Below are 26,600 nucleotides of genomic sequence, written 5' to 3' on the forward strand. Positions count from 1 at the left end.
ATCAAGAGCCTAATTATACAAAAGTTTAATGAGAAAACTTCTCTACTTCTTATCTTCTCCTAAATAAGTGGTCTAATACTGTCAGTTCCACCTCGATTCCTGGAAACTCCCACATTCGGGAAGCACTGGTTAGCCCAGGTCTTTTATCCTTCTCTTTCCCTACCAAATCTTTTGACTGCTGTTTTCAGTGGCCTGACTTTAACTCTGCTATTCTAGGTAAGTAATCTGTGTGAAAAAGAGACAATGGATAAATACATCTGTATTTTTAAAAAAGCTTTTCTAAAGATTGACCTAATTACAAAATGCTGAAGTAAGTCTATTAAAAGATTTATAAGCAAGTGATTAAATTTGGGAATGATTATGCCCAAAGAATCAGATAAAAGAGAGAGAGGGAAAAATATCACTCTTGGTTTTGAAAAATAAAAACGCTCTGTAAAAATTATTTTTAAGCTAGAGTTAGAAAACTGCCTGCTTTAAGGTGGGGTAATAGACCTGCCTGATCTTTAAAGAATGTTTACATCTGCACTTAAAGTATATTGAAACCTGCATTCTAAAGTATATTGAGGGCTGGAGCCATAGCACAGCAGGTAGGGCATTTGCCTTGCACGCAGCCAACATGGCTGACACAGGTTCGATTCCCAGCATCCCATTTGGTCCCCCGACCACTGCCAGGAGCAATTCCTGAGTGCATGAGCCAGGAGTAACCCCTGAGCATAGCCGGGTGTGACCCAAAAAGCAAAAAACAAAAAGTATATTGAAACCACTGGTTGGAAGAGAGTATACTTTAGAAACTTGCACAAGCACACCAACAGAAAAACCCAAGACTTTATTTCACGTTGCAGTCAAACACTAAATCAGGAATCTGCTAATCCCAATCTGACATCCTTCAACTGTTCAAAAAAAAGGGGGGGGACCTCTGCATTTCACCTCCAACCCTTATTTTTGGAGTATAGTTTCACCTCTAAATAGTTTTACCTCTGAGCTTCCGTCTTGCACTGAAACAATTTAAGTATTGATATGCTGTCCTAGTGTCTTCCCTTTATCTCTCAAACGTATTCTGATTGAACCTTGGTTATCTGCCCCTAAGTATCTCCTGCCTTTTAAAACAATTACTTAGTAATTGTCGCTGAGGGCTGGAGCGATAGCACAGCGGGTAGGGCATTTGCCTTGCAAGTGGCCGACCCAGGTTCATTTCCAAGCATCCCATCTGGTCCCCTGAGCACCGCCAGGATTGATTCCTAAGTGAAGAGCCAGGAGTAACCCCTATGCATCGCCATGTGTGACCCAAAAAGCAAAATAATAATAATAATAATAATAATTGTCACTGATCATTTTTTCCAATTTCCACTTGGTGCCTACTACAATTATCAGCAAATACTTAGGCTGTACCTTAGTCGAGTGGTTCTACCTGCATCTGTAACATAGAAACCTCCCAAGACCCATTTTGATTCTGATGTTGGCCTTAAAATATCATTGTATCCTAATGCCTACTTCCTCAGTAAACAGGCTTAGCCAGACTCTTAAGGACAATTTGACTTCTTGCTCTTACATAAATAAGAATATAGAGGTCCTATGGGTGAGCTGAATCACCTGAAATGGCAGAGTTGGTAAAAAAGTTGAAATTTAAATCCTGGACTAATGTCACCTAGAGTTTGGGATCTTTTCACTACACAAGTTTGGTGAGTTAAAAAATAGTCATATACCATCTCATTCAACTCGAAGCATACAAGTGTTTGAAAAGAAACAGCATAATGACTTAAATGACTCTGTAAAGAAAATGCAGTATTACTTTTACATTTTCAACTTGAAGGAAATATGACCAGAAGAAAACTATTTACCTTCTTAAGACATTAGCAACATTTTTCTGTACATTTTAAATCATAATTGCAAATAGAGTTTCAAAACATAAGCATGTTTTTGTTGTTTGCTTTTTTGGGGGTCACAGGGCTTTTTCCTGATTCTGTGTTCAGGGATCATTAGAGAAAGTGCTCAGAGAAACACAGAATCAGATCATTCTGAGATGCAGATGTACAAGACAAGGGCCTTAACCTCTGAACTAGCTCTCTAGTTCCTAAAGATAGGCTCTTGTATAGGTACACGCATGTCTAGAATAATGAGGTCATCAATATATAGTTGTGTCCTTTATCCTTATATTCTTCTCCACATGTTGAACATTACTGATTCTTAATATATAGATCAGAGTTTTAAGCAACCTAATATAAACTGAGGGAAAATACGACTAATTTCTCAAGATGCTTATTTCAATTGCATAATTCTTAATGTGTATTTTTATTATTGTGTATTTGGGGGATACTGTTTTTCCTTTTGGTATATCACAACTACAATGTTTATCTGTAAATTAAATTTGTATCATTGGCGTTAAAAGCATTTTCAAGACTATATATTGCATATAATTATGAATGTGATCATTACTCTGCAGTAATTTTACATAAACATGAAATTCACAACTTCTTTCAATAAAAATGTATGATATTGTGAGTTCATAAAATTTCAGTGTTTGAGGTCAGAGCTGACGTGCATTCCATTAAAAAGGAATAGTCACACAGTAAAGAAAAATTTAAAAGGACATAGGTATGCATAGTCATTTCAAAGAATGATCACTGTATCACTGTATCACTGTCATCCCCTTGTTCGTCGATTTACTCGAGCAGGCACCAGTAACGTTTCTATTCCTCCCAGCCCTGAGAGTTTGGCAGTCTCTCCTTATTCGTCTTTGCCAACGATTGGAGGCTCTTTCAGGGCCAGGGGAATGAGACCTGTTATTGTTAAAATGAGACTTGCTATCGTTAACAATAACAGGTCACCTAACAAATAATGCTACTGTAAATAAAAAAGGTGTTGGATAAAAAACCAAACGTGTCTAAGGGATAATTTTACAGTATATCGTAGGCTCATTTGGGGGGAGGGAAGGTTCTTATTTAAAGAATGATATGCACATTTGTTGATTTTTCCCAGAGGATACTCATAGAAGCAGATGAGGAAGTTAGAACTGTCAAAAGGAAAAGCTGTTCCACTGAGTTCTCATCTGATACTCTGAGAAGCTGATGCTGTAAGAATTTGTCTATATTTTGTCAGGGAGTTCAACTGTCCCCAAAGCCAGTCACTGACTGCAAGCACAACCAAGCAGGGGTCAACTATGGTAACTATTTACTATGGTAAATATTTAATTATTTATCTATGGTAAACATGTAACTATTTAACTGTGGTAACTTTTTAATTATGGTAAAGAAAATGATTCCCAGAGAGTGGGGGAAACCATCATTTATCAACAACTGATACTCTCAGTGATAGAGACGGTGTACCTTAATAACTACTGCAGTTAACATTTTGTATCACTCATTTATACTTCCTATAGAAGATTTATTGTATCTGAGAATAGCAGAAGTTCTAATTAGTATTGTTTACAGGGTAATTTGCAAGTCCAGAGTTAGACAAGTCGTATTCTGTTATTATGCAGCTTGGTTTTATACTGCAAAACTTAAAAATTGTCTGCAGTAATATCCATTGGAGCAATAGAACAGCTGTAGGGCATTTGTCTTGCACGCAGCCAACATGTCTGGCCCGAGTTCGATTCCTCCGCCCCGCTCAAGAGCCCGGCAAGCTACCGAGAGTATCTCGCCCACACGGCAGAGCCCAGCAAGTATCCCGTGACGTATTCGATATGCCAAACACAGTAACAACAAAGTCTCCAGTGAAGACGTTACTGGGCCCACTCGAGCAAATCGATGAACAACGGGAGGACCGTGACCATAATATCCATTCTATTTCCCCTAATCCTGACCCATCATCATCTTCTAATCTAAATATCCTGATTCAGAAACTCACATCTTTAACACTAGTTAACTTCTCACAGGTCATGCTTGCTTGTGTTTGCCACTTCAATATTACACTTTAGAGTAAAATATAAAGAGATGCCAGTCAGTAACACATGTAAATATATTGTATCTTTCCTCCATTTGTGAAGCAAAGATATAACCCCCTTTTGCTGATCTTATTATACTACCTAATCAGATTGTTACCCATTTCATTACCGGCTAGCTTGGGCTGTGTGAAGTGGAAGTTAAGATTCCCCCATCATATATAACTATACATAGTATTAGTATAAAATAGGTTTATGTGTGTATTTTTTATTTGAGAACCACACCAAGTTGTGCTCAGTGCTTTATGAGAACATTCAGAACGATTTTTGGGGTATCAACTTTGATGAATGTAAACTGCTTCATTCTCTCATTGACCATGGAGAATTATTTGATAAAATATGAAAGTTCTTAAACAAAAAATATCAAATAAAAAAGAATAATACAAATAAAAATATGAACAGTTCTGGTGAGACTTGAAAACTGTTTAATGAATTCCATTAAACAGTTTAAGAAAATCTGAGATCAAGAAAGAGAAGTAGAGCCCAGGACCACACACTCCATAAGGACCTCTGATCACTACCAGGTGGCACTTCAGCAGAAAGCCAAGACCATCTCTGAGCACTATCTGGTTGCCACAAAGCCCACAGTGCCCATGACCCAGCCAGCAAGAAAGCGAAGTATAACTGTAGGATCATTGAAGTATTTAACAGTAGCTATAGATACTTGGACCCCAAGAACGTGACAATGATTCCTCCAGTCAGGGACAACAGATTCCCAAGACTCATGTGCACAGCATGGCCAAGACATAGTCACCCACACGGAACAGAGGCTTGTAGTCTAAGACAAAATTATTATGAAAAGCAGTGGCAAAGTAGAGGCTAAGAGAATGAGCCCATGCCTATGAGCACTAAAGAGCAGGTGGTGAAGGGAGGAGTGTGTGTGATGTGATGTGACGTGTGTGTGTACTGTAATGACTAAGAAGAAGCTGCTAGAACACTGTCCCTGATGCTTTAAGGCAGAGGCAAGGTTGGGGATTGCTGACATCCAAAAATCTGTTTCCCAAGTCTCGAGCCATTGGCCACAAGCATTCAAGGCCAACATTTTTTCTTAGAAATGTCAGCTTTACCTGGGCTGGAGCGATAGCACAGCGGGTAGGGCGTTCGCCTTACAAGCGGCCAACATGGCCGACCCGAGTTCGATTCCTCCGCCCCTCTCGGAGAGCCCGGCAAGCTACCGAGAGTATCTCGCCCGCACGGCAGAGCCTGGCAAGCTCCCCGTGACGTATTCGATATGCCAGACACAGTAACAACAAGTCTCCAATGGAGACGTTACTGGGCCCGCTCGAGCAAATCAACGATCAACGGGAGGGCCTTTACCATTTACCTTTACCTGGCAACAGTCCAGTTCCCATAATAGTCGGGACCTGGAGCATTTCTACAGGCCCAGCGACCTCTAGTGCTCAAGAGGTTGTGCCAGGGAGAACTCCAACACTGAACATTTAAAGACACAACGAAAAGATAAAGTATGTTGAATCTCCCAAACTGACTGAAATGACTCGATTTTTCAGTGACTGTTCCCATGCAACTAGCACTAAGAGGAATGTATCAAGGAAATACCAGTCAACACTATGCAATCTTCGAGATCTTGAAAATGTACTAAGCCTACAGTACTCGATAACTGTATAATTGAAACCCAAGCACGAAAATTTATAAGTCTACAATTGTATCTCATCGTGTTTCTCTAATAAAAATTTTTAAAAAATAAAAAAAATTCAAAAGTTAAAAAAAGAAAAAAGTACTAAGACTTGTGGTAATTCTCCCTTAAAAATATACAAACACACTTACTTTGTACACATATTCATATAATTCACACAAATCTCAAGGCAACAAATTTCAAGGTGACAAATCTCTACTCTCTTTTCTTATTACCAGCATCATAAATATTATGTGTGCAATAGCACAATTTTTAGATATGCAGAATCTCAGGTCTTATTCCAGGTTTAATTAATCAAAATATGCATTTGAAAAACATTCCCAGGTTGTTTGTATCACACTTAATTCTGAAAAATCTGCTATTAGAAAAAGGTCAAATAATATATTTCCATGCTCAACGAAAAGCAAAAAGTGCTATATGCCTAAATTATTACATTTTCCTTATCTTCCCCTAAATTTCAACACTGATTAAAATTAGGCTTATTTGCAGCTGAGAACTGGTTCTTAAAAACATTTTCTCTCTTCTGTAAAATGTATCGCAGTAAAATGGTATTAACCACTAATTATTTGACAGGTGATAGCCATAGAATTTGAAAAAAGGATTCTCTTGTATCTTAATACCACTAACATATGATTTATCGTGTCACAGAAATGTAATCTCAAGGGTCTCCATATTTCCTTAAAAGATTAAGCCGCAATGTAAATCCATTATCTAGAAGGTTAGACATAAATGCCAGACCTGGATGTCCTATAATGGAGAGTACTGATTCATAAAACCAAAATACAAAGTCTTCCCTTAAGAGATTTATGTCTGATTGCGATTTTCCATGTCCAGATATCCAAAATCAACAATAGCTGCCACTTTATCTTCCACGCAGAGTTTAAAACATGAAAAGCAGAGATGTATAAAGTAAAATATATTTCCCAGCTATTAAATCTTCATAGCTAAATCCTTCTGTTTTATACAATAGGTAGTATCTTTATTCCTTCAAGTTACATTTTGAAGAGAAAAATTAGTCATTCTTTTATTTTCCAAATTTCTTTCATTTTTATTCACTATTTAAACTGAAGGTTACTAGAGCACTACAAATATGGTATTTTAAAGCAAATACTTTCTTGGTCAGGCAATGTAGTTCTATAATTCTTAAATTTATAATGCTTCATGATGAATGGAGACAGTCAGGCACAGGGTAGGAGACTCTGCCTTGTTCTCTCCCGGGAGCTGACCAGTACTTTGTATAACCTTGATATCAACCCTGTGTCGGATGTGTATTTGGCGAATATCCTTTGCCATTCCGTAGACTGTCTTTGTATTTTGGTCACTGTTTCTTTGGAGGTGCAGAAGCTTCTTAGTTTAAGATAGTCCCATTTGTCTATCCCTGTTTTCACTTGCTTGGCCAGTGGCGTGACATCGCTGAAGATACCATTAGCTTCTATGTAATGGAGGGTTTTGCCAACTTTTTCCTCAATATACCTTATGAATTCCGGTCTGATGTTGAGGTCTTTAATCCACTTAGATCTTACTATTGTACATGGAATTAGGCAAAGATCTGAGCCCATTTTTTTGCATATAGTCGTCCAGTTTTGCCAGCATAATTTGTTAAAGAGGCTTTCCCTGCTCCACTTCACTTTTCTTGCCCCCTTATTGAAGATTAGAAGCTCGTATGCTTGGGGGGAGATGTCAGTATATTCAACCCTGTTCCATTGGTTTACAGCTCTGCCTTTGTTCCAGTACCATGCTTTTTTAATTATTACTGCTTTGTGGTAGAGTTTGAAGTTAGGGAGGTTGATTCCTCCCATTTTCTTTTTCCCAAGAATTGCTTTAGCTATTTGCGGGGGCTTATTGTTCCATATAAATTTCAGGAGTGTTTGCTCCATTTCTTTGAAGAATGTCATGGGTATCCTAATAGGGATTGTGTTGAATTTATACAGTGCTTTGGAAATATTGCCATTTTGACAATATTAATTCTCCCGATCCATGAACAGGGGATATTTTTCCATTTCCTCATATCCTCTTTTATTTCCTGAAGTAGCGTTTTGTAGTTTTCTTTGTACAGGGCCTTTACTTCCTTAGTTAAGCTGATTCCTAGGTACTTGATTTTCTGGGGCACAATTGTAAACGAGATTGTTTTCTTCATGTCACTTTCTTTTCTTTCACTATTTGCATATAGGAACGCCATGGACTTTTGGGTATTGATTTTATAGCCTGCAACATTACTATACAAGCCTATCGTTTCTAGGAGTTTCTTGGTAGAGGTTTTAGGGTTCTCTAAGTATAGTATCATATCGTCTGCGAATAGTGAGAGCTTGATTTCTTCTTTTCCTACCTGGATGCCCTTAATATCTTTTTCTTGCCTAATCGCTATTGCAAGTACTTCCAGTATATTGAACAGCAGTGGAGAGAGTGGACAGCCTTGTCTCATCCCTGATCTTAGGGGGAAGCCTCTCAGTTTTTCCCCATTGAGGATGATGCTTGCTGTTGGCTTGTGGTTTGATGGCTTTAACTATATTGAGGAAAGTCCCCTCTATTCTCATTTTGGCTAGGATTTTCACCATTAACAGGTGCTGGATCTTGTCAAATTCTTTCTCTGCATCTATTGATATGATCATATGATTTTTATCTTTTCTTTTGTTGATATGGTGGATTATGTTGATTGATTTCCAAGTGTTAAACCATCCTTGCATCCCAGGGATAAATCCTACTTGGTCAATGTGTATGATATTTTTGATGAGCAGTTGAATTCTATTTGCTAGTATTCGGTTGAGAATCTTTGCATCTGTGTCCATCAGGGATATCGGCCTGTAGTTTTCTTTTCTCGTGGTGTCTTTGTTTCCTTTTGGTATTAGAGAGATATGGTCTTCATAGAAACTGTTTGGGAGACTTTCCGTTTTTTCCAATTTCCTGGAAAAGCTTGACAAGGACTGGCAGTAGGTCCTCTTTAAATGTTTAGAAAAATTTGCCAGTGAATCCATCTGGACCTGGGCTTTTGTTTTTGGGAAGACTTTTGATTACTGTTTCAATTTCGTTGATGTTAATAGGTCTATTCAGATACTCTATATCCTCTTGATTCAGCTTTGGGAGATTATAGGAGTTCAGGAATTTATCCATTTCTTCTAGATTCTCTTGTTTCATGGCATACAGACTTTCAAAGTAGTCTCAGATGATATTTTGGATTTCTTTGTTTTCTGTTTTGATATCCCCCTTCTCATTTCTGATTCAGTTTATTAGGGTTCTCTCTCTCTGTTTCTTTGTGAGTGTGGCTAGTGGCTTATCTATCTTGTTTATTTTCTCAAAGAACCAGCTCTTGGTTTCATTGATCTTTCGGATTGTTTCTTTGGTTTCCATGTCATTGATTTCTACTCTAAGTTTTATGATCTCTTTCCTTCTGCCTGATTTAGGCTCTTTATGTTGATCTTTTTCTAATATCTTGAGCTGTGAGGTCAAGTTGTTTATGTGCATCGTTTCTACAGACCTAAGATACGCTTGCAGAGCTATAAATTTTCCCCTTAATATGACTTTCGCTGCATCCCATAGGTTCTGGTAGCTCATGTCTTCACTCTCATTTGTTTTCAGGTATTTTTTTTATTTCATCCTTGACTTCCTTCCTGACTCACTCGTTGTTCAGCATTGAGTTGTTTAATTTCCATGTGTTTGATTTGGTTCTCCGTGTCTGTGTTTGGTTCACTTCTATCCTCAGTGCATCATGGTCTGAAAAGATGGTTGATACTATTTCTATCTTCCTGATTCTGTTGAGGTATGTTTTGTCACCTAGCATATAGTCTATTTTGGAAAATGTTCCATGCGCACTGGAGAAGAATGTGTATTCTTTCTTTTGGGGGTGTAAATCCCTGTATAGGTCTATAAGCCCTTTCTCTTCTATTTCTTCTTTCAAAGCCAATGATTCCTTGTTGGGTTTTGTTCTTGCTGATCTATCCAGAGGTGATAAGGCAATGTTGATGTCTCCAAATACTACTGTGTTGCTGGAAATGTCCTCCTTAAAATCTGTTAGCAGTTGTTTTAAATATTTAGCTGTTCCCTCATTAGGAGTGTATACATTTAAGAGTGTGATTTCTTCCTGTTGTACATATCCTTTGATGAAGAGAAAATAGCCTTCACTGTCCCTTCTAATCTTTTTCAAGGTGAAATTAATGTTGTCGGATACTAGTATGGCCACCGCAGCTTTTTTGCAGGAGCTGTTTGCTTGCAGGATTGTTTTCCATCCTTTGATTTTGAGTCTGTGTTTGCTCTGACTGTTGAGATGAGTTTCTTGTAGGCATCAGAATGTTGGGTTCTGTCTCTGTATCTATTTTGCCACTCTGTGTCTTTTAATTGGTGAATGTAGACCATTGACATTGAGAGAGAATATTGTTATGGGGCTTTGTGTCATCTTTCTGTAAGAGTGTGTTGTGGTTGTAGGGTTTGTCTTATCTTATAGTAGCCCCTTTATGCCTTGTTTTAGGTTTGGTTTTGAGTCTATGAAGTTCCTGAGCTGCTGTTTACCTAGAAAATAGTGTACCATTCCTTCAATTTTGAGTGAGAGTTTAGCCGGGTAGAGTATTCTTGGTGAAACATTCATTTCAGTGAGTTTTTTGACTATATCTCGCCACTGCCTTCGGGCTTGTAGGGTTTCCTCTGATAGGTCTGCTGTGAATCTTAGGGGTGCTCCTTTGAATGTGATTTCCTTCTTTTCCCTTGTTGCTTGCGGTATTGTGTCTCTACCGGCAGCATCAATCATACTAACTATAATATGTCTTGGAGTGTTTCTGTTAGGGTCTTTTTTAGCTGGCACCCTTCGGGCTTCTTGAATCTGAATGGTGGCATTGTGGAGCTCTGGGAATTTTTCTGCGATGATTTGTTTAACCATGGTTTTTTCATTGGGATTGTTTCCCTGAGCTTCTGGTAGACCAATGATTCTAATGTTGTTTCTTCTGGAATCGTCTCCTAGGACTCTGAATCTCTGTAGAGCTATTTTGAGGTCCTTTGCCACTGTTTGTTGTTTCCTATTGGCTTGTTGCAGCTGTTCTTTTAGCTCACTGATTCTTTCCTCTGCTGTTGTCACTCTATTTTTGAGGCTGAGTTTTTGATTTCGTCTATGGAATCTTTGATTCGTGCCATTTCTGTGTGTAGCTTTCCAATTTCTGCTCTCATTTCTTCCTATATTTTCCCAATTGTGCGATCGATTGTTTCTTTCATGTCCTCTTTCAATTTACTGGATATCTGTCTGACGGTTTCATTGAGTTGATTGAACATCTTGATGACTTCTAGACTCCTATGTGAATTCTTTGTCAGAGAGGTCCCTTAGGTGGCTAGCACTTACTGAGTTTTCTGGACTTGTTTCATCGTCCTCTCCCTGCGGTGGGGATTTACGTTGTTTCTTCATGTTGGTGTGTTGGTGTAGGGAGTAGATTTCTTGGTGTGAGTCAACTACCCGCTGAAAATTAGGCCACGCCCACCTCTAAAGCCATGCCCACTTCTAAAGTGGCCACACTCGTTCGGATACCTGGTGTGTGTCTGGGGTGCAAAGACCACTGGATGGGGAGGAGACCGGCGGAGCAGCGTTGGGGGCAGGCCAGAATGATCACTTTTTAACGAAGGTTTTTTTTTTAATGTTAAAAATTGTTCTGAATCAAACTTTAAAGGATATTTGATGTGTATTAACATGTTTTTATAGTCCTAGATCGTAAAAACCCCAAACTCCATTTCTTTTGTATCTCATTGAATCTACTTTCTTTCACTTTATTTATTTTTTTTAGAATTTTCTTTCATTTTAATAGGTTTTTTACTCTAAGACAACTGTAGTTTTTCTGTGTGCTTAAAATAGAAAAGCAAATACAATTCGCAAATCAAAACCTGCTCACAATAATTTTCCTCCCCCTCAGACTTTTTTCATGTATAACACAGATGATCTTTTTTTTTTTTTCACAACCAGATGGTTGTTTCTCTGTCAATCACACAGCAGTTTGCAGGGCAAAGTATTTATCCCCTTTTCTGTTATACATCTTTATAATGCATTGGTTCTAAAGAGCTACTGTTTATTATCTCACTTTGACATGTGTATCTTTATTTTTTCCTAAATCACTTAATCTAACCACACTATTTCTGTCATAATACCAGAAAGATGAATTCCCACAAAAAAGCATTAGAATCAAAGAACAAAGAAGAGGATGAGGAGGAAAGAGAGGAGGACGAGGGAGAAAAATTGTTACGCCAACAGTAACTTGAGGGAGCTTTAATTACCTTTTACAATTATATCAATCATAACTATTCCTGGTGGTAGTTTTATAAAATTTCAGTGCTCACTTATATGAAAATTTTAGAGCTATCATGTTTTTAAATAAACATATTTTCAGAATGATAATGTGAATCTTGCCATATGTTTTAAACATACATTATGTACTGCCATTTTTGGTTGACTTTAGTTTTAATATTTCATATTATGTTAATTTACCTGTACATTTTCTTTTCTCTTCCTGACTGTACAAAGGAGGATTGTGAATGAGAAAATCACACCAATGCATCTCATCCTGTGATTTGAAACAATTTTGAAAACAGAAGAATAAGATCTTCTTTAAAAGTGTAGTAGGCTGGCTTCCTTCCTCTCTGCGTCCTGAGCTGAGTCTATGTGGAGGTGGCTAAACCCACCAAGAAGGTGGGGGTCGTGGGTGAATACGGGATGCGTTAGGGCGCCTCCCTCGGAAGATGATGAAGAAAATCGAGATCAGCCACCACGCCAGGTACCCATCCATGCTCCTTCTGCGGCAAGACCAAGATGAAGAGATGGGCCGTGGGCACTTGGCACTGTGGGTCCTGCATGAAAACCGTGGCGAGAGGGGCCTGGACCTACAATACCACTTCTGCGGTCACAGTCAAATCTGCCACCAGAAGACTGAAGGAATCGAAAGACCAGTAGATCTGCCATCTGAAACATTGCAAGCCTATAATAAATGGGTTAATTAAAAACAAATAGAAGTTTAGTAGGCTGTCCTGAAAAATATCTTCATGCTAGTGTGTTTTGCCAGGGTAAAATATTAGAGAAGTTAATTTATTTTACAATTTACTCAGGCTTGCTATTACACTCATGCCTATTTGAGCAATATGATCACTATATTTTCATACATAAAAAATTCTTCTATTTATGCATATGTTTGTTTACATCTAGATATGCCCTGGGCTTACTCCCAACTCTTCTCAGGGATCACTCTTGACTCTTAGGGCCTTATGAAGTGCTGTGGATGGAACGGGAACCTGTTGCATGCAAGACAAGCTCCTTACACCTATATTTTCTCCAGCTTCCAGGTATATTTTATGTTCCCTGACTGTAGAGCTCTTAAGCATTTCTCTTGTCATTTTCAAATTATGTTTAAACTACTGTTGTTATTATTTTTGTTTTGCTCTGTTGTTGTTATTTAGTTTTTGAACAACACCCAATGCACTCGTTGGCTACTGCCGGTTCTGTGTTTGAGCTGTGTCTGAAAGAGCTCATGGACTTGGCAGGTTCAAACCAGGGCTCCCACATGCAAACATGCAAAGTTTGTAGAATCCTTTGAGCTGGACCACCAATATTTTTTTTTCTTTGTGGGTTGCACCCAGCGATGCTCAGGGGTTACTCGTGGCTCTGCACTCAGGAATTACCCCTGGCGGTGCTCAGTGGACCATATGGAATGCTGGGAATCGAACCCCGGTCAGCCACTTGCAAGGCAAACGCCCTACCCACTGTGCTATCACTCCAGCCCCCACCATTAATTTTTTAAAAATATTTTATCAAACCAGAATCTTTTGTGAGGTGGGAAGACAGGAAGTCGGGGTAAAACATTGGTTTCAGATACATTTTCTCTGACTTTTTTGCTGCTCCCTAATTTAATCATACTGTGTTTGAGACCATGTAGCTTGTGAGCATGGAGCAGTTCTCTGATAGGACATAGTCTTATTTTCTTTCTTACATAATTTGTGTTAAATTTTAATAAAATTTATCCTGTATATGAAAGTATATATTTCCTATAGGATTATTAGGCCTTTTAGATGACTAATTTAGTGATAGCATAGCAGCTACGGTGTTTGCCTTGCAGGCAGTCAACCCGGGTTCGATTTCTCTGTCCCTCTCTGAGAGCCCAACAAGCTACCGAGAGTATCCCACCCACAAAGCAGAGACTGGCAAGCTTCCCATGACGTATTTGATACACCCCAAACAGTAACAAATTTCTCAATGGAGACGTTACCAGTGCCCCCTCGAGCAAATCAATGAACAATGGGAGGACAATGCTACATTATTACAGTGCTATCATTCTTGCAATTTTAATTTCTGATATCTTTGTGGTAGATTATTTCATCATGAATCTGCACATGTGTATTTCTCCTCAAACTTTGGTCAATTTTACTATAAGAGCTATCTAAAAATTATTAAAATGTATTTTTCTTATTAAAAAGTTATTTTATTATAATGTGTTATTCTATAAAATTCTTATAATTTTCCTTTTTGATATTAATATTTATATGTATTTTAATATTTATCTAGCATACATACTACTTAATTATTTGTTTTTTATTTTAAGGTATTTTTCTTCTAATAACAATAATCATTTTAATCAAGTATTGTCATTTTGATCTAATTTAAAAACTTTAAACAATTGGTCCTCATATTGTATCTGAAATTAAACAATACACAGTAGAAAATCAACAAAAGATTTCATATAAAATCAGTAAATTTTAGTGATAAGCTTACTATATTTGTACAACTATAAGAAACACCCAATTTTTATTATTAAAGTTTTTTTATGAAAGCAATATATTTTCACTATTGCAAATAGTGATTAAAAACATCAGCAAACTAGTCATCATGTAGCATGAGCATTGTTATAGTAAAAATATTTTAAGTTTAATATTGCTTTTAATTTTCTCTTATGTAAGTCTGTTTTAACTAATTGAAAGTATTCCTGATCATACGCTAGAATTAAGTGACAAAAATGTGAGTTGATTAAAGCTTAACTTCAGTTAATTCCAGTTTACTACAGGGCTGACACTGTTAATCTTAACATACATTAATCTATAGCAATAATGGAAAGTTTGTAAAAGGAAGCCGAAGTTTCCAAAGGAGTCTTAAAGAAAGAAAATCCTCTTAGAGTGAATTTCTGTTTTAATATATCCCTAGTTAAATAGCAAATGGAATGAATAATTTTATTTAATTTAAATGTAAATTGTTGGTCTTAAGAAGAAGATATTTCTTCCCATGATAATAAATTTTCATTGTTCAGATGACATCTTTGGAATTAGGAAGTAACTTGAGTCCAGATTAAAAAATGTATAATCATATCATCTTTCTCATCTATACATTTTGTTCCTTGAAATGCTCTGGTAAATATTTACCTACTTGACATAGTAAAAGCACACAGGTGGCCAGAGACATAGTACAAAGCACTTCCCTTGCATCTGGCTGACGGGGTTTGATCGCCAGCACTTCATATGGTCCTTTAGATTACTTCAGGAGTAATCCCTGAGTACTCCCTAAGTGCAAAGTCAGAAGGAAACCCTGAGCACGACCAGGTGAGGACCAAATGCTCACCCCACTCTCCGTAAATAAATAATAAAAGCACTTAGGTAATAGACTCTACACAACAATCTTGCCTAACAAATCTATTCAAGAAATAGTGCCATTAGATAAGATGCAGAGTCTCCTGCCACTGTGCCTGGCTTTCCTCATTGGGGCCCCTTGGAGGGGGAGCAGGTTGAGTTTCCCTCCCCACCCCGAGCAGAGCCCCAGCAGCTGAAGACCTCAGGAACCCAGCCACAGCCATGCCCAAGACCACTCTCTACATGCTCAGATGAGCCTCCACATGAAGGAACCAGCAGAGGAACCCAGGTATGTGGGACCCAGGGGCTGAGATCTCCAAGCCTGGTTGGATCGGGACCGGGCCTCCTCCACCCAGATCCCCCATCTTCCAGTAGCTAGGGAGTTACACCCACCAACTGCCCTTGGCACCGTGTAATCCCATCCATGGCCAAGATCCAGAGACAATAAAACCAAGCTCCCGGAAGAGAACAATGCAGAGTCTTCTGCCCCAGCGCCTGGCTGTCCTCACCGGGGTCCCTTGTAGGGGGGTGAGTTGAGTTTCTCTCCACGCCCTGAGCAGAGCCCTGGCAGCTGAAGACCTCCGGAACCAGCCACAGGCATGCTTCTAAGACTTCTTATTGTCTAGTTCTCACTCTTGGAGAATCCCGCAGGCTACCGAGAGTTATCCTGCCCTCACAGCAGAGTCTGGCAAGTTCCTGGTGGCATATTCAATATGCCAAAAACCTGTAACATAATGGTGAGTCTCATTCCCCTGACCTTGAAAGAGCCTCCAATGTGGCAATTGCTAAAATCTCAGAGCTAGAACGAATGGAGACGTTACTGGTGTCTGCTCAAGGAAAACGATGAACAATGGGATGACAGCGATACAGTGAGATAAGGTGCATTTATTTAAAAGAAAATCAAACAATAACATTATAAGCAAAATTAGTGGAAGTAGTATGTCATATTCTGTCAGAAATACATTTTTCCTGAAGTTCTTGTAGTCTTGAAGAAGTTCAATATTATATTTTCCTTAGTAAATGTAAATACCTCTTTGCAAAGAAATAAAGCCCTATAAAGAATTGCTTAGTTTTATACCATATAAATTAATTTAATGAAGAAATATATAATTTGAAAATGAAATAATTCATGATAAAATAATAACATTGTAGCAAAATATATTGGAAAATATATTGGCTGGAGCGATAGCACATAGGGTAGGGCGTTCGCCTTACACGCGGCCAACATGGCCGACCCTAGTTCGATTCCTCCGCCCCTCTCGGAGAGCCCGGCAAGCTACCGAGAGTATTCGATATGCCAGACACAGTAACAACAAAGTCTCCAATGGAGACGTTACTGGGCCCACTCGAGCAAATCGACGATCAACGGGGCCTTTTTAAACAAGAAATATGGAAAACAATTTAAAGAGAAATTATCATATTATCAGTGCTCAACCTATTTTAAGCATTTAATGAATACATTTTATCCCACCAAGACCTGTAATATAGACTCTAGTAACCTTTTGGAAAATGAGGAAATTCTTCATTTATTCAACTTATAAATAATGAGTTTACACAAATGATCCTACACTAGAGACCAAATGTGACTCAAAGTACCCTTCTGGAACACTGTACACCTGTAATATATTTGTTTCATGAAGACTTTTCAGAAACAAGAAAATTATGTTATAATTCAGCAAAATTATTTTAATTTTTATTAATTAAAAGACATAGGGACTATATAACTTCTCATAGTCTAAATAATGATGAGCATTCTGAATTGCATATGGATCAGATAGGAGTCTTGTATAACATAACCTAGATGATTTTAGAATTATCCCAAATCTTCTGATTACAACTTGGAAGAATATTATAATCCTACCACTTCTTAAAAGTCTGAATTTTCTCATTGGAAATATGAGAATAATGCATCTAATGTACTTCTTTCAAAATAACATGAGAAAATCTATCAATTTTTTATAAATTATATAACAAATATTTTAGACCTATTAAAGTTTCTACAATATGAGCCAAACTATAAGGGATTAAAGAGACAATTTGAATTCACAGAGAAGTAGTTTTTAAAATGTACTTTTCTTTGAATGGTTGATATATTATTTAGAACATTTATTTATTTTTCTGTCTCTTCTCCTATTTCTATAGGTTTTGGTGGCCAAAATGTAGCAAGGAAAGTACTGAAAATGATCCCTTATCTAATCAGTAGATTATCTTCAACACAGTTTGAAATGGCAAAAATGGATTTATACTCCTGGTCTTCCTAAATCCAAAAATCCATACTTATTTTCATCACGATCCATTTCTAATCTAAAATTATAAAAACGTTAAGAATCGCCAAAAGAAAGTAGGTAAGAAAGATACACTGTTTGGTTGATAAAACTATCTCTGCAATTATAGATATATAATTTTAATTGTTAGTTAACTGTTGAAACACAATAGCTAGTCAAAATGCAGTTAGTCTATTTAATAGTTATATAAACAGAAATAACAAATCTATTGATAAAAATACCCTTCTAAATACAGTTTTGGTAAAACAAAAAGAAACAAAAGTTTAGTTTATTGCTATATATACATATATATACACACAAACAAGATGAGTGATATATACCTAATATTTTTAGAAAATTAGAAAATTTTTCAAATATCCAACTAGAAGTATTTTCTAAATTTGAAATTGAAGAACTCACAAACTAAAGAATGAAATCCCTGCATGTAGATTTAAGTAAAAATAAAAGAAGTTACAGAACTAAATGAAGATATTTGTAGCAAACACAAAAGGCAAATTTTAAGCAAACCATTTAAAATATTTTCGTGATAATAAGCTTTAAAGGAAAAAAATCTCAAAAGAGAAAAATAAAACATTTCATAGGAATGTTGGAAAATGGTCAATCTCTCAACTTATTTGAACATTGTAAGTGCCTGGTAAGAGCTTAAAGCATATTTTGCATGCTTGGCATGTAAAAGGACTAGGCGTGACCCCAAGGTAACCAGTGCTCCCTAGAACTACTCAGTGTGGTCTCTCCAAAATAGAATTCTAATTAGAGCAAGAAATATAGCTCACTTTTTAAAAATCTATCAACACTTATAACAACGTGCTAACATATTATTCAGTTAGAATGAGAATATGAAAAAACAAATATAATCTAAAATTAGTAGAATTTTATACAAACCAGGACAAGTTTATGCTCTTTAATCTAATAATTATTTTTAATTCACAAGAATATTATCAATATTTAAAATCATACTAGTATGTATATCCTAGTATATGTATATATATATAAAACTTTATCTACCAAATCTATGACTTTCTCCTGTACAAATGGAATTAATACTGTACAGAGCTAAGAGGAAGACCTGGTACATAAAGTTTGATGTAAATGTTGATTAATAATGTTTTTACTCTAGAAATATTTGTTACTTTCCATGGGTGCCTATGTATGAACACCAATGATGCAACTTCTACATAAATATTTTATTACATAAAAATGTATTTGTAAATACGTTTCTGCTGCATACATTTCTACAATCCAGTCAGGCACTAAAAAGTTTAATACGTATGAATTGTTTCTTTGCCCGTGGAGTGTACTATCTAGAGTGAGAAAGTGTAAAATTGCATCATGACAATTGGTAGAAGAGACAAAAATGTTTTGATAGCTTTAGTCAATTACTATTTGGGAAGTTTCTTCCCTGTGGAAATGCCTAAACTGAAATCTAACTGATACACATAAATTATTCTAGATAAAAGGTACTGAGCCCAGGGCCGCAGGCATGTAGGTGCTCTACCACTGAGCCACATATCTACCCCCTAGTAAGCTAAAATCATTAATAAAAATATACCTCTAACTCATTTAAAACAGTCTTAAAAATAAGTAGTATTTTGTCCATAAAAGTTCTAAATATTTATTATTCAAAGATTAAATTTTCAGTTTTAATTTTTAGGTTATTTAATGTAAACATTAATCACATGAGGCATTTAAAGAGACACAGTATTGGAATGACACATGGGTATAGGAAACAGAACCGAAGAGATGGTCTACAAACTTAGCAAGGGTGAGGGTAAGGGTGGCTGAATGAGACCTTGAGACAATGATGGAGAGAACTGACACTTTGCAGAGCATGTAGTGTTGGAACGTTGGATATATAAAGCCTTACTATTCTAGGTATTGTAAATCACGCTGCCTAAAATAATTAAATTTTTAAAAATACTTTTAGAAATTGATCTCCAATTTATTTTTTTTCCTCTTTTTCAACCATATTAATTGTATAATTTAGGAAATTTCTGATAGACTTCCATGATACAAAAAATCTTGGTGGGCCCAGAAGATGGTACAATAGGTAAAGTTCTTGCCTTGAGGCCGCTGCCTTGGGTCAATCCTGGAACCACATAGGGTCCCTGGAGCACCACCTGAGTGATCTCTGAGCACAGAGCAAGGAGAAAGCCCCGAAGACCTAAGAGTATGCACTGTCTCCTGGATGAACCAACTTTGCTGAGTTTCAAAAAGCACATAGTTAAAAGAAGGGTAGGAACTTCCTAGCGAGGATAGGGTGAATGCCTCTTATGGACCTTCTGAACATTGTTGAATATAGCGCTGGTGTATCCAGGCAGCATAACACCAAACTACCTAGCCAACCAGGGACAAGTAAGTCAGGGAGAAGCCCTGGGCCCTAGCACCAAACTACCAGCCAACCAAGGACAAGTAAGTCAGGGAGAGGCCCTGGGCCCTCTGGACACCTCACAGGAGCTTACCTGCCAGAATGAAAAATAAAAAGCATTTGGGATGAAGGCAATCTAATTTTTATGAATAGCAGATTTATGGGCCTGTATTCGTCAAATTATGTCAGACTAAATTTCTAAATCTGAACATCTACAATAGAGTTAACTATAAGAGAAAAGGCCCATAATAATTCATTGAGGATTTAGGTTAGTCCACTACCATCCAAACTAGAAACAGTTGGCAAAAAATTAAAAACAAAATAAACATTACTTCATACCTTCTTCCCATAATTATTCATGCTGAAACTATTATAAGACTAAATATAAGGAACACAGTACCTGATGAATTATATTGCCTTGATTAGATTTGATTTTTATTTTTCCTAAGATTTCTTCCTATGCTCTTACCTTCAAAGTGTCTAAATAAAGCATACATAAAATATTCTCAATTAAGATAACCTCAAAATTATTCTGCAGCAATTAAATTGACATTTTATTTAAAGATATAAAAACAGAATTGTATGTAATTATTATGTGAAACAGATTCAGTCATAGGAAGTGAAAAACTAGCAGCAGCAAAAATGCAAAATCAAAAGTTAAACAGATAAGTAGGGGGGGAAAATGTAGTTTATTCTCCTACTTCCTCAACATAAGATTGAGACAACTAAAACTAACAGTCTTAATCAGTTGTCACTTAATCTGGTTGTATATTAGTCAGGTTTGTCAGATGAGTTTAGATATGAGAGATTATCCATGTGTGTCTATTTTTTAAGAAAATTGAGGTTCCCTTATTTTTTTATCTTAGAAAAAGTATTTAGTCATTAGAAATTAATGGAGAATTAATGACACTCATGGGAAAGGAGAAATCATAATACCTAAATTAGGTGTCATTAATTAGGATAATTAGGTAGAAACACATTCAAAATACTAGAAAATACATCTGTTATAGTGTCTAAGAAAATGAGAGGTAAGAAAATTAAGTTTAAAGAGACTAAAGTTTCAGAGGTTAGATACATCAGCTCAGAGTGGTTGTGTTCGCAAGGGAAAATTCAGTAAAATTTGCACTGCATGTATTTTAGAAAGTGCTGGTTGGAAATATGCAGCATATATAAATAAAAATCAATAAAGAGTCCAAAGGGAAAGGAATGAAGAGGAATCAACATGTTGAATAGCACAGTGTGCTGTTTCCTTAACTACCAGAACAGTGAGGTAAAAATATATGGGAAGCGTTTTGACATTTTATTTACCAATTGCTTGATTTTGACATTTTTAACAATTGAAATTCAAAAAGAATTTTTTTAAAGTGAGAGTTTTAGCTTAAGAAATAATGCTAAGTTAAAGATTACAAATGAATGCCTTTGGAAAGCTTTTGAATTCCAGGAAGACCTGTACTTTTGTTGTTGTTGTTGGCTCATATAAATTATAACCTTCAGCAATAGGCAGTAAGTACTACATTACCAAAAGGCATTAATCCAGCAAATCTAGATTTCATAGAGCACCATCATCTTAGGAAAATAATGACTCAAATTCCTGCAATATATCTTCTAAAATAATAACATGGAATAAAAATATTAATCTACTATTTTTGTAACAAGAGTACATACATTTCTTTCAGTGTTCTTCAATATGAAACCCGAAGTGAGTTACAAATGACAATAAATGTATAATAGGCTTCATTTGTAAGTGTAGGACTTTTTAAAGCAGATTTTCGAAGTGGAAAATATTAATAATTTTGTTTTACAATCTCTTACAACTAAAGATGTAACTTTCTAGTTGAATAAATAGGGAAAAAGCAGAACTGAATACAATTCTGTGTGAAATACATTTCAATGAAATTTTAAATTTTTGTTGTCCAAAAAACACTTTGAATTGAATTAACCCTATAAATAAAGTAAGTTGGATGACTGGAGGATATATTTGAAATTCAATTATTTAATAAGAGACTTGTGTCCAGAATATATGCAGAATTCTAAAAGTACAATGATAAGAAGCAGTCCAATAGAATTATTCCTGAATTAGAATGCAGAGCAATCGGATTGGATTTGCTTTGAGGACATATGTAGCATAAGGGATTAAACCAAAGTCAACTGCATGAGAGACATGTCCTACCTGCTATACTATCACTCAGAACCCCTACATTTCTTTCCTTTTTCAGTAATTTTCTTAACATACTCTTACGTTGAGATAACAGCTCACAAGACTATATTTTCACATATAATCTATTCAAAATATAAGCAACAACATCACATCTACCAGTTAAGTATCAATAGTCTTCTGCAATAATCCTTCAGATCCCTCCATACTTCAAATCTGTATCTTTCACCTACTCTGATTGTCTCACATTTGGATTCAGAGTATAAACTTTTGTTAGTTTTGGTGTCTGTTTCCCATTTTCACTTTTCTATAACTTTTATAAGAATAAGATCACCCAGTATTTATTTTTAGGGCTTCAGACCTATTTTGCATAACAGAACCCCTTCAAGCTCCATCTGTGTTATTGAATATGGAAGATGCTCATATTTTCTTAGAACTGAGTAGTATTCTGTTGTATTAATATATGATAACCCTTTACAACTCATCTGCTAGTGCACACTTGAGTAGCTTCCCTGTTATGGCTATAGTGTTGCAATGAAGGCACACATATCAGTGTTCTGATTTTCTTTGTATAAGTACCTAGGAATGGGGTTTTCATATGTGAAAGACTATGTTTATTATTTTGAGAAATCTTCACACCATTTTTCATAGAGGTTGAACCAATTTACACTTACAACAAGGGTATGGTAAGTCTGATTTCTCTGCATTGCATTAATTCTGTTTCTGGCCTTTATGATGTGCCCCATTCTCACAGAGATGAGGCAGTATATTATTGCATTTAGGATTTAAATTTACCTGAAATCAACTGACAGTCAATTTTTTCATGTTCCTCTTGTCCAGCTGTTATGTCTTCTTTGGTAAAGTGTCTCTTCAAGTCATCTTCTCATTTTTTTTTTTGGTAGTAACTTGTTGCTCACCTGGTGAATTTGTCAGTTCCTCATATATTTTGAATATTAGACCTTTGTCAGATGTGTGGTGAATTAACATTTTTTTCATTCAGAAGATGACTGATCACATAGTGATAGCATCTTTTATTATACGGAGGCCTTTTAGTTCCAGGTAATCCAATTTGTTTATTTTTGATTTTGTCCCTTACTATTGAGTTGTAGCTCCAAATAAATCACGGAAACCCATGTCATGCAGTGATTTGACTTTTTTCTTTACTGTGTTTCATGGGTGCAGGTTTAACATCCAAATCTTCAATCCATTTCATCCCCTAGAACCACATATGTTCCACACAAACAAACAAAATAGCTCCTAGACTCCACCTATTGTGGCCTACTTCTGTCCCTAAACCAGCCAAAGTCAATTCAGTACACTTCAGTTAACTTTTGTGTCTGGTGTGAGTTAGTTACATTTTTTTTTTTGTACTTGGCTATCTTGGTATTTCCAACAACACGCATTAAAAATATTTTTCTTTCTCCATTTTACACCGTTTTTCCCATTATCTACATTTAATAAGGCCCTCCCATTGATCGTCGATTTGCTCGAGCGGGCCCAGTAACGTCTCCATTGGAGACTTTGTTGTTACTGTGTCTGGCATATCGAATACTCTCGGTAGCTTGCCAGGCTCTCCGAGAGGGGCGGAGGAATCGAACTCGGGTCGGCCATGTTGGCCGCTTGTAAGGCGAATGCCCTACCCGCTGTGCTATAATGATTTAATTATGACATAGCAAGTATTTCTATTGAGCTGTATTAATACATATTTGCCATATCCCTAAGAAGTACTGCTTGTAATTTGCTTTAACTAAAAACTACATTCAGATAAAATTTTATACATATACACATAGAGATACACTATCATAACCATTAAAATAGAAAAAAATGATACAGCAATCAAAGAACTCATTTGTCTGGAACTAAATTTCCATTAGAGACAGACATGCATTGTTTCTGTATACAGCAAGTGAAATACAAGCAAAAGTGTTATATACCTATGTTACTTTTGTCAACCAGGGTGACATGGAAAAAAGATACCAAAAACATGGTGACATAACATGAATGGCAGAGTAGATAACCTATTTCCAAGAAGTCAATTTTATGTGGTAGACACATAATTTTGTAGATTTTAGTTGCATTGTATGGGAAGTGAGACAAAAATAAAAATCTTATGCTTCGTCAGAAGCAAAGGGGTGATCTCAGGTTCTAGAAGATCCCAGAAACATCTGCCAAGGCTTATATCTGCTGTAGTTAAATCTTTCCCTCAAGATCTATGTGGAGACATGGAAGGAAGATGCTCACAATATACTCTTACTCTCCCTCACAGAGTAAAAATTATGTTTGCATAAAATACGTATGTGAATACTTACAGAAAAACTAATAGAAATATTCATAATTTTACAAACTGAAATCAATCCAAGTGTCCTTTAATAAATGGATCAAAATTTCTGATGTGTGTCTAATGTCATAGTACCCAGTTATATAAAGGAAATAATTATTGATGTGCATAACAACATATAAATGAAGCACTACTTTATATATAGAATCTAGAAATGGTCCCTTTCCTTGAAAATGTACACTTATATTTTAATTTAACTTAAATGCTGTTTTATTTAAAGAATTATACTTAAATGTTTTCCCACAAACCCATATGTTGAAGCCTTTGAAGTATTGAGGGAAAATAATTCGCCTAAATAAGATTATAGGGGTTGGTTCCTAATTTGGTAGTAGTCATGTCTTTATAAGACAAAAAGGTACCAGAGATATCTGTGCTTTTGGGGGAAAAAGAAAATGTGAGGATATATACTGGTGATCATGTTCGAGACAAGAAGATAGGTCTCACAAGCGACCAATCCTATGATAATCTTGATACTGGACTTATAGTTTTCAGAATGTGAGCAAGCAGATTTCTTTTTGTTAATTCAATCATTCTAGGTATTTTGTTATGACAGTCTTATTAGAGACACATAACACAGACTTTAATTTTGTGATGAAGTAAATAACAGATCTAACATTTGATTTTGCAAAAATAGACAACTGTCAAACGGAAGGTATTAAGTCAATTCCCAAATGATAAAATATGTCACTTAGACTAAATTCCTATTTCATATGGATTTGATTACTTTCTATAGATTGAGCCACTTATTCTTGTGCCAGTGAAAACTACACAGTTTTAATTATAATGGCTCTTGTTCTTAGTTTAGTATCTGATACAACAAGCCTTCATTTATGTTCTCATGTCAAGTTCTCCTAAATAATTTACTTAAACACCCTCATTTCCATGTGTCTAGACAAACGTTATTCAAAATGCCAATCCACTAAGAGATAAGGACAGTGCACCAGAATATAAATTAAGTAAAGCATTTAGTTCTCTATTTACTTTATCTTCCAGTTTTCATACTAAGCTTCACTGATAAGCAAATCAAAATTTAATTATATTCTCAAAAATTGTAAAGGATATCTCACAGAGATGAAATGACCTAATTTAATAATTCTTTTCTTTGTTTTCGGCCGATAGTTGTCAGTGTTCAGAGAACACTCCTGGTGATGCTTGGGGGAATAGTTTGCAGTGCTAGGACTCAATTCAGGGTGCGTTAATGATAAAACTCTAGACAAAATAGGGTGGAAGGAACCTTTGCTAAGATAAAAGTCACGACCAATGTCATACTTATGCTGAAAAATTGAAAGCATTCCCCCTGATATTAGATTCTATGCAAGGATGTCCACTACTCCACTTTTATTAAATATTATATTAGAAGCCCTAGTTACAGAACTTGGGTAAGAAGAGAAAATCAAAGTAATCAAAATTTAAAGCATAAAGTGATCACTATCTTACAGAGAACATAGTCATATTTAGGACATAGTCATTTATATGGTCCTAATGAGTCCACATCAAAACAAATCTCATGAAAACAATAAGTCAATACAGCTAAGTGGCTGGTTTGTAAAATCAATATACAAAACCCTATCAACAAATGGGGAAAGGAACAGGTATTTAGAGAAAGACAGGTAGCCAATAGGCACATGCACAAATGCCACACATCATGTATTATTAGGAAACTCCAAATCAAGACAACAATGAGATATCTCACACCTGTGAAAATATCAAAAATACTAGAAACAATTCTATACTGTCAGGGAATATTAAATATACTAGGAAAATCTATAGTTGGGGGGAAAATCGTCCATTGTTGGTAGTAATGTTGTCTGTTTCAACCCCTATAAAAACAGTTTGGATTTTCTTAGTAAAATAATAATTGAGTTGCCATTCAATACAGCAATTCCATTTCTGGGTCTATACCCCCAGGACACAAAAACATTTATTTAAGATGACATATGCACAAAATTAATCATTGCAGTGCTGAGTACAACAGGTAAGAGAGGGAATCAACATAAGTATTCAAGGAAAGTGGATTAAGGCATGGTATACACGTACAAAAGAACACAACTGTAAGAATAACCTAGCAATTTGCTGCAAATCAGGTAGAACTAGATGTGAAGTAAACCAGAAGGATCACAGGATGATCTCACTTACCTGTTATACATAGAATAACTAGACAAGAGAATGCAAGGTATTAAGAGGAATGTAACTCCATCACACTGGACTATAAGATATAAGATATAATAAGAAGGACAGGAAGAGGAAGAAAACAAGATAGATGACAAGAAGTGGAAAAGGAAATAAGGGGTATGGTTCA

At 36.1% G+C, this 26,600-nt stretch overlaps 1 protein-coding gene and 1 pseudogene across 1 annotated transcript in view; one reads left to right on the top strand and one right to left on the bottom strand.

Annotated features, from left to right (window-relative positions):
- LOC130022736 (60S ribosomal protein L37a-like) overlaps positions 1-12,504 on the top strand; it is a 32,599-nt pseudogene extending 20,095 nt beyond the window's left edge.
- Positions 1-26,600, bottom strand: part of CTNNA3 (catenin alpha 3) — a 1,757,578-nt gene that overhangs the window by 483,928 nt on the left and 1,247,050 nt on the right. The gene's annotated exons all lie outside the window — the stretch shown is intronic.

Source organism: Sorex fumeus, unplaced genomic scaffold (assembly GCF_029834395.1).
Source record: "Sorex fumeus unplaced genomic scaffold, SorFum_2.1 ptg000020l, whole genome shotgun sequence".
Lineage (NCBI taxonomy): Eukaryota > Metazoa > Chordata > Mammalia > Eulipotyphla > Soricidae > Sorex > Sorex fumeus.